The 8,281-nt window shown below is 42.8% G+C and overlaps 1 protein-coding gene across 1 annotated transcript in view; it reads left to right on the top strand.

Moving 5' to 3' along the window:
- Positions 1-8,281, top strand: part of RSPH9 (radial spoke head 9 homolog (Chlamydomonas)) — an 18,561-nt gene that overhangs the window by 1,670 nt on the left and 8,610 nt on the right. The gene's annotated exons all lie outside the window — the stretch shown is intronic.

Raw genomic sequence — 8,281 nt, 5'->3', positions numbered from 1 at the left:
GGAAAGGCAATCCGAGAAGTCTGGAAAACACCAAGGCAACAAGGTGTAGGTTGATGCAGAGTTGGTATGCTTTGCTTAGGAGAAGCTCCTGTGAATCTGTAAAGGAACTTTATCCTTTTCTAAATATTGTACTTAATTCCCCTTTTAAGCAGTCTAAATGCTTACAATGGTAAGATGTAAGTGTACTAGGGCTGTCACATCCTCGAAACAGGTCTGAGCACACCAGCAGTTACCCCTCTGCCTGAGTGCCATACTCCCAACTTCTGTAAAGCCTGTGGCAGCTGGTGTCCCTGTGAGGAGCAATAACTCCACTAGTGATAGAGAGAATTTATGTGGTTTGAAGTATTTCACACCTCTTGACCCGCCCAGTATTGCTTTTCTTTATCTAAATGGGCTGTCATTAACACTGGACTGATATCTCTGAGAGGCTGAATTCAAACCTTCCTTTGATAAACTGTTAGAAATGCTGTAGTGTGGAATAATCTGTATTCTAGCAGGATTACACACTGTGGAAGGAGAAAGGAAGATGTGCGTACTGGCATGTATCTTCAGTTCACGTCTTTACTGTTTTGCTGGACAATTGTTAAACATATTTAAAGCCTCTATCAGGGACTCCTCTGGCAGAATATTTCTCTGGAGAGATGGGAATCACTTGTTACTTGTTTCTAAATTCTTTTTGCTGATTTGCTGCTTCTTTTTGACTGGGCCAAGTGTTTTCACATCCTGCTGTCTAGAAAGATTCTTGGGACACAATCAGAACTTAGGTTTGCCATTTTTTTTCCTATCCTGGAGCAGCAGGATAGGATAGTAGGCAACCTGTGCCAGATGGAATTGGCTGGAAGGCCAGTGAATTGCCAGTGCTGTAAATAGATTTTCAGACTTTGTAATGTATTGCCCAATCTTTTTTTTTTTTTTTTTTTTTTTTTTTTTTTTTTTTTTTTTTTTTTTTTGCGAAAAAAAGAGAAAAGAAGAAACTGAGAAGGAACCTAGCGAGCTCCTGCATGAATTCTGAACATTTTTTACTGTTTAGAGCATAAGCAGTGCTAAAATCTAAACCATTGTTCAACTTACTGGGAGCGACCTTGCTGCAGTAATTTTCCAGAGGTACAGTCTGGAGAGGCTGCATGTTTTTACATACACTGGCTCATTAGGTTGGCCCTTTTCACTCAAAAAGGAGTATTGCAAGGGGGCGTCACATCCTAGATATCTCCAAAGAAAATTTCAGCTGCAGTTTCCTATAGTTGTTCAGGCATTGCTACTGTTTGCATTCCCCCCCCGCCCCTTCTTTTTTTCTAGTGTTTGTGGTAGGGAGATATTTTAATTTTGCCAGGCCTGAAACCACAGATCCACTGCAGCAGGAGATGAATCTGCAGTGCTTTCTGTGTTTCCACTAGAAAATAGGCACCAAGGCCTAAGAGCCTGCAGGCTAATTTGCATCACAGAGCTGGTTTTAGCCACCTTCAGCTGAGATGGAGAAAGGCACCTTTGAAAGATTACAGATATCAGTCTGCTGTGTTTAGCATCTAGTTCGAGGCACCAGGCAACTGGTAGGTCATGCTGTGTGTAAGACATGAAGATGGCTGTTTGTTTAAGTCTTCAAATTAAATTTGACTTGTAACTGTATTTTATCCAGTGGCAGATAGAAAATGGGACTCAGCTGTGCCACTGCTGGGTTTCACCTCCTGTGGCAACCTGAAATCTCTGTAAGTGTGAACTTTTGTCCCCTTCCTGCAAGGCTGTGGCTGTCAGTGCAGATCTCAGCCTCCTCAAAAAAAAGTGACGTCCCAAAGACTACCTAAGCTCAAGTGCAACTGAGTACTTCTTAATGGAAGAGGGCAAGATTCATCGTGGTACCTGTGTAGCTCTGGCTGTATTTTCTTGCTCTTTTTTGCACTGAGCCTGGGGATTGATAGAATGAGCTTGCCAGGTGAAGAAGTAAGGAACTGGTTACAGGATCAGCAAGACATGTAGCCTCTCTAAGGGCACTATATCACATGCAGATAGGAGTGCTGACATTAAAGAAAGATCAATCCACCCCTCTTTAACAAGCATTCAGGTTGCCTGAAGTATTGGTTGCTTGTGAAAATGTGAGGAAAAAAAAAAGGAGAGGGCAGACGCAGGCTTTCTGCTGATTTTGTCAGCATGGCTCTGCCAAAGTCACCGATTCCTGGTTGCAAGGAACTCAGACTCTGGTTCTTGGATAAACCTTCCTTCAACTCTGCCAGTGCATGTTGGTCCTGACCCAGAGCAGACTGTGCTGCTTCTGTTTCCTGGCATGTTCATAGTTTGGCAAATCCCCTTGTTTTGACCTGAAGCTTTTCTTGCCTTTTCTGGCTAGATCCTCTCTTGAACAGTTATTGTCAGAGCAGAAGTAGGAACCCCCAAATCTATTGCATCTAGAATTGTGACTGAAGCCAGAGTTGTCTCTGCCCTCAACAAATACACGAGAAGTGGACCAGGGGTGGAGTGACATCTGAATGATGAGCATCAGCCTGTATTGGCTGCATCTTAAAAGACATAAAGAACAAGACTGAGAGATTAAAGGCTGATTTTAACCTGTCTAACAACTCTGTTGGAATAGTTTTCTTTATTAATTGGAGACTGAGCATCTTGATGGCTGTCAAGGGGGTAACTGTCATAAAATGTATGGTGTGTCATTATAGGAGAGCAGAGGTGTCTTACAGAATGGAAAGTTGGAGGCAGAGAGAACATTTTATGTGACAGCTGAGAGGTGGGAAGAAAGGAAGTTAAAACTGGGTGAATAAAAAAAACAAAGGTAAAAGCAGCAAGTTTCGTGCAAGATTGGAAAAACTGGAGTTTTGTAACAAAACTGTCTGCTACCCTTATCTTTACTAGTGATATCTGTGGTGATTGCAGGTTCGAGCTTCTGTCTGTATGTCTTTCTATCAAATTATCTGTGCACTTTAAGAGTTCAGAATATGTTACTGTGCCTCCCCTAATCATACCGTCAGTCTGGTTTTTCTTGATGTCTCAGCTCCCAGAGACAAATGACTGCGTGACTTAGCTTCTATTAAAAAAAATACTTTTAAAGAATTATTGTACAGAAAAGTGGGAGAATATGAACCCCTGTCTCAAAAGCAAATTTTATTGGTTTATCTCCTTTAAAATCTCCAGCTCTCTGAGCCAAACTTATGAATTTGAGTGGCCTGACTCGTGACTTCTGAACATGGAGGGAACAACACTGATCTTCCGTCACCGTAGTATCAGATCATGTAATACTTCATTGTGATCCACATGGCCAGCTGGCCTGAATGTGGCATGCTGGGATCTGTAGGTTTTGCTGGCCATATGTCTGCATTAGAGATAAGCTTGTTTGCTCTGGTCTAAGAAGACAATCTGCTCAACTTTATGCACAATTAGATGTAGCCTTTCAGCCGCTGGCAGATTGCCAGCGTGGTCCTTTCTCCTGCATGGAGCTCGGCACCCTGAGTGATAGCATTTCGGGAAGTACAGTTGTGGCAGTTTTACATGTGCTTGTAGATAATGGAATGGCAAACCAAATAGCAATAATTCCTAGCATGCCTATAGCATTTTCATTTGGCAACATAATGTTGTGTAAATATGAAATAATAGTCACTTGTCAGGCACTGACATGATAGGGAAAGTGCAAATGGAGGGGGAAGGATGATTTTACTGTGACCGTGGTATCAGATCAGGCTACACTCCATTCTGCAAGGATAAAGGAAGGAGGTAGGAGAAAGTCTAAGGTATTAGAGTAGAATGGAAAGCTTTCGAGGAAGTAAAACAGGGGATGGAGAATTCAGTTCTTTCGTGCTTTCAAACCACAGTTTGGAAAAGCAATAGCTTGACTCTGAAGGTTTGTTACAGATTCCTGACTCAGATAGGTCACTTTGATATGGAGATAACGGACAACAACAGGGCACTGTTTGAAAAGCGATGCAGGAGGGGAGGTATGTCAGAGGCAAAGGAAAAGAAAAATGTAGACAGTACAAGATACGAGTGGAAATAGGATTTATATGAGAAGACTTAATTCAAAAGTCATGAATCCCGGTCAATAAATAGCTGCTTTTGGCTGAAAACCTACTACAGTTCACTGGTGTAATAAGAGTAGGAATTAGAATTAAAAAGGCAATATAAAAGGAAACATGGAAAGTTAGGAACAATTAATGATTAATATAAATTGGAATTTATAATGAACAGAAAATGGCAAAGGAAGCCAAAATAACATGAAATAGTCCACGACAACTGTAAGAAGGATTTTTTTCAAGTATATTGAGAGGAAAAGTAATGGCACTGGAGACCGTGACTAAGTGTGATGGTAAAAAGGTGGTTAGAATGTGGAAGGGCGGAAATGTGAAATAATTTTTTATGGTTTGGTTTTTGGAAAGAATATGGACTCACATCAAATGCAGAGAGTAAACTACCATTTCAAACAGTTTTCAGACTGTTTGCTTAGGGAGGGTAGAGCTGGACAACCTTTACTGTGGGTCAAATAATGAAAATGGCTGAGCCAGATAAATTACTCCTGAAATCATTATCTCAGGAGACTTGTAGCATATGATGCTAACCTTTAATAAATCCCAGCATTGCAGAAATATTCCCCTAAACTTATCTTGACTAGTAGCTGTGATTCAGAAATCACTGAACGGGTGTATTTCTGGAATGAGTCAGAAGGGGCTTCAGCTAGGACTAGTACTGATCTTCTTCAACTTCATTATAAATGATCTAGAAGTAAAGGATTGGTGGAGAGACAAATAAAGACAAGGGCAAGATGGTGGCTACAGAGATCTGGTAAACTGGGCTTACTTAAATAAAGTACATTTTGATGTAGCTACCTGCAAAGTCATATATTTAAGAGCATGAACTGGAAGCTAGACTTGCATAAAGTACATTTTGATGTAGCTACCTGCAAAATCATATATCTAAGAGCATGAACTGGAAGCTAGACTTGTATTCTGGAAGCTGTAGCTCTGAAAGGAAATCAACTCACTGAACATCAGCTCCTAGTATGATCCTGAGACTAAAAAGGCTACTATGATCTGTAGCTATATAAACAAGGGTGTAACAAATAGGAACGGGGAGGTGACTTGACTTTTGCATACACTGTTGGTGGAATCAGAACTGGATTACTGCACATTGCAAAACCGGAGAGTTGCAGAAAAGAGCCACAAAATTATTCAAGGGCTGTTGAGAGACATAAACAGTTCAATCTGTTTATCTTAAGGAAAAGAACATGAGAATGACTGTATTATATTGTGTAAATACCCCATGAAATTTAAGTATTTGGTACTGAAGATCTATTTAGTATGGCAGAGAAAGGCATAACAGGAACCAGCAGCTGAAAGTTATAGCCAGAAAAAAACTAAAATGAAAAATTAGGTACGAATTTTAGCAGTATCAGCTAGCATGTGTTCATCCATTGGATGAGTCTGTGTCTCTCGGTATCTTAGCATCATGCTGGATGACTTCCTGGGAACTGTGTTTTAGCCAAATGCAAATCTTAATTTGCCAGTCCCAGACATGAGTAACTGAGTTCAGTTTAATGGGCAGTGGGAATCCAAAACAGATGACTGCCTGTTACGCCTGGCTGCAAACTTGACGACAGCTGTTTAGCTCAGGCTTCCTCACTGTCGGTGACAATAACACAAAGGTGACAATGGTTTCCTGAGACACCGATTTTAAGTGCAGGACTCTCAGTATAGCTGGCTTTGCTTCCTGAACTATGATGCATGAGGGCTTAAAAGAGGACTGAGGAGATTCCTTGCTTACCGCTGTCCATTGTAAACTGGGGAGCTGAGACCTCTCAATGTAAATGCCAACTCTGTAATGCTGGGAGAAATTTTATAGCATCATTCTAAATGAGTGTTCAGTGACTGGATGGGTTATAGTCTGGGCTACTTACTGTTTTGAGATTCAGCTAGAGGAGGAGGAGAAATGCCTATACAGAAGATCATTTAATTTCCCTTACCACTTTGACTATGGAGGAAGTGACAGCCACTCAGTCTGTAGCTCCGCTTCTTCCCCTGAAAGTGCAGTGTTATGGGAGCATTCCTTTTATATCATTACAGACAAAGGGATTTGTGGCTATTTTCTTGGCTGAATACTTTGGGCACTAGTCTTTCTGTGAGCTTGCTGAACAGTAGCTTGGGTTAGAACACTAACCTCCTGTCCTCTGAGCTTCATTACCACTCTCTTTATCAGTTTAGCAAAAGCTGGTGCTTAATGGGTCTTTGAAGATGGAGAGATCACATTTCCAAGCGGGACATAGTTTCCTCTGGCCACTCTCAAGGGCCATTTTGGTAGCTCACCTTGTCTTCCCCAAAAGCCCAGGTGCTGGAGGGAAGGAAGAAGGCCAGGAAACACGAACCTGCTTTATCTCCATGCATGAACACAACTAATTAACTCCCTTTTGACCCCGCCTCCAGGCGATTAATCCCCTATCAGCCTCTGTCTCCAGCCTTTCCAAGAGTGTGTGTCTGCAGAAGTATTTATAACCCCCAGCTAGCCAGCACGGAGCAAGTCGGCCCGTTATCAGGGCTCTGAGACAAATGGCTGTCTATCTCCCCAGTGGCCTTGCAAAATCCAGCAAAGTGCTATGCTGTGCTGGCCACCTACTTTCACCCAGCCTCCCTTCTCCGCTAACATTTCACAGATGTGACCTGAGCCCTCCCCTTTCATTGCTTAACAATAAGCAGCACCTCCCCAGCTTTGTGAAAGCTGAGAGCAAGAGCACTTTACTTCTTAGCCTGCCAAGAGCCACATGGGGACAAGGCTTTTCAAGCTGTCTCAGTGAAATCCAAACTAAAAGACCCATAATGAATGAGTAGGCAGTGTTTCGTGTTAGCAAGGGTGGAAGGAGGTAGCCAAAACGTAGACTGAAATACCTAACGTGGCTCACAGCTATCCTCTGGGAGAGGTGATCCTTAGGCTCAGTGAATGCGTGAAACTGAGCTACAGTATTCCAGGGAGTTACCTGACATCAAGTGTTTTTGACAAAAAGCTTCATAACACAGTGGTACAGAAGGAGTGAAATGGATTAGTGTGCATCCGAATAGCCGGCTTTCAGATGTGAGGATCGAACCCAATAGCTGGCTTGATGGGCTATTAGTTAAAGTACTGGTGCCTAAATTTCTCTGTTAAAACAGAGAAATGTCATCCATCCCTGCTAGAAGTAATCCTAGGACAGCCGTAGCTGCTGCCTTCCAGCAGGGTGCACTATGGTGCCAGCATTGTCAGTACTGAGCCCAGAGAAGAAAGCACAGAAAAGTAAAATGAGAAAGAAAAGCACCAAGAGCAGCATCAAGTCGAGAAGGTATGGCCTGGGTTTCCAGACTGTGTGTGGTATACTGACCTCCTGAACTGTAGGTCTGGAGAAGATATTCTGTCCCTTCTAAGCTTTGGCACTTTCTACAATGGTCACTGGGCTTTTCAGTAGCTTTCTTAGCATCCTTAGCAATCGCGGGCACGCAATGGACATACACAAATACATACGCATCTCCTTGATCCTTCAAAAGCAGAGACACGTGCCATTTTTCTAGTGATGTGTGGACTGGGGAGCCTTTAGAGGCTGTAAGGCCGCTCCTGCAGTGACCCAAGGGAGTTTTCTGGGAGCAATACAAGACATTGTCCCTCCTGCAATCTGGGGCACTGCCAGCTCAGGAGTTCAAGATCAGATTGGAACCTCTCACGTGGCAGCACAGCAGGAGGACTCCAGAGTCAGCTAGTACTATAGCTTTTGACTGGCTATCCATGGTCTGCCTTGATTTCTGGAAAGGAGTCTGTTTTCCTTGGGCTTTGTGTCTATGGGTAATAAAGCAGTGCATTCACTGATTTTGGGTCCTAGGTCTGTATCACCTCAGGGGTCTTGTTTAGTCAGAGGCCTTGGATGAGTTTATACTGGAGCAGGGCTGCCCGTCAACTGAGAGCTGTGGTGGAGTCTTTCACCCTCCCGACTGCTGCAGTGAAAGAATGAGGACAGAAGCAGAGTCTTTGTAGCAGCTTTCCAGGGACTGTATTTAAAGTTTTTTCCTCCTCAGTAAAAGAAATCATTGCCCACCCTGTCTGCATTTCAGGTCCTGATTCATTAGACATGAAAAGGAGATGAACTTCTTGTTGAACTGATGGAAAATGCTGGTAAAGCCTCTTAGAACCAGAAGCTGTAGTTTTATCACTACATCAGTCAGCCTTGTCCTCACCATTTCTCTAGAGAATGATGAAAAAATTCTTGCAGAGGAAAGCCTAGGGCAGCCTGTGTGTCACTGAAGTCAGAACAAGGTCAGCTTTTGCAAGGAGTGATCTG

Source organism: Buceros rhinoceros, unplaced genomic scaffold (genome assembly GCF_000710305.1).
Source record: "Buceros rhinoceros silvestris isolate BGI_N320 unplaced genomic scaffold, ASM71030v1 scaffold2529, whole genome shotgun sequence".
NCBI lineage: Eukaryota > Metazoa > Chordata > Aves > Bucerotiformes > Bucerotidae > Buceros > Buceros rhinoceros.
This window is presented reverse-complemented; position numbering and strand designations above follow the sequence as displayed.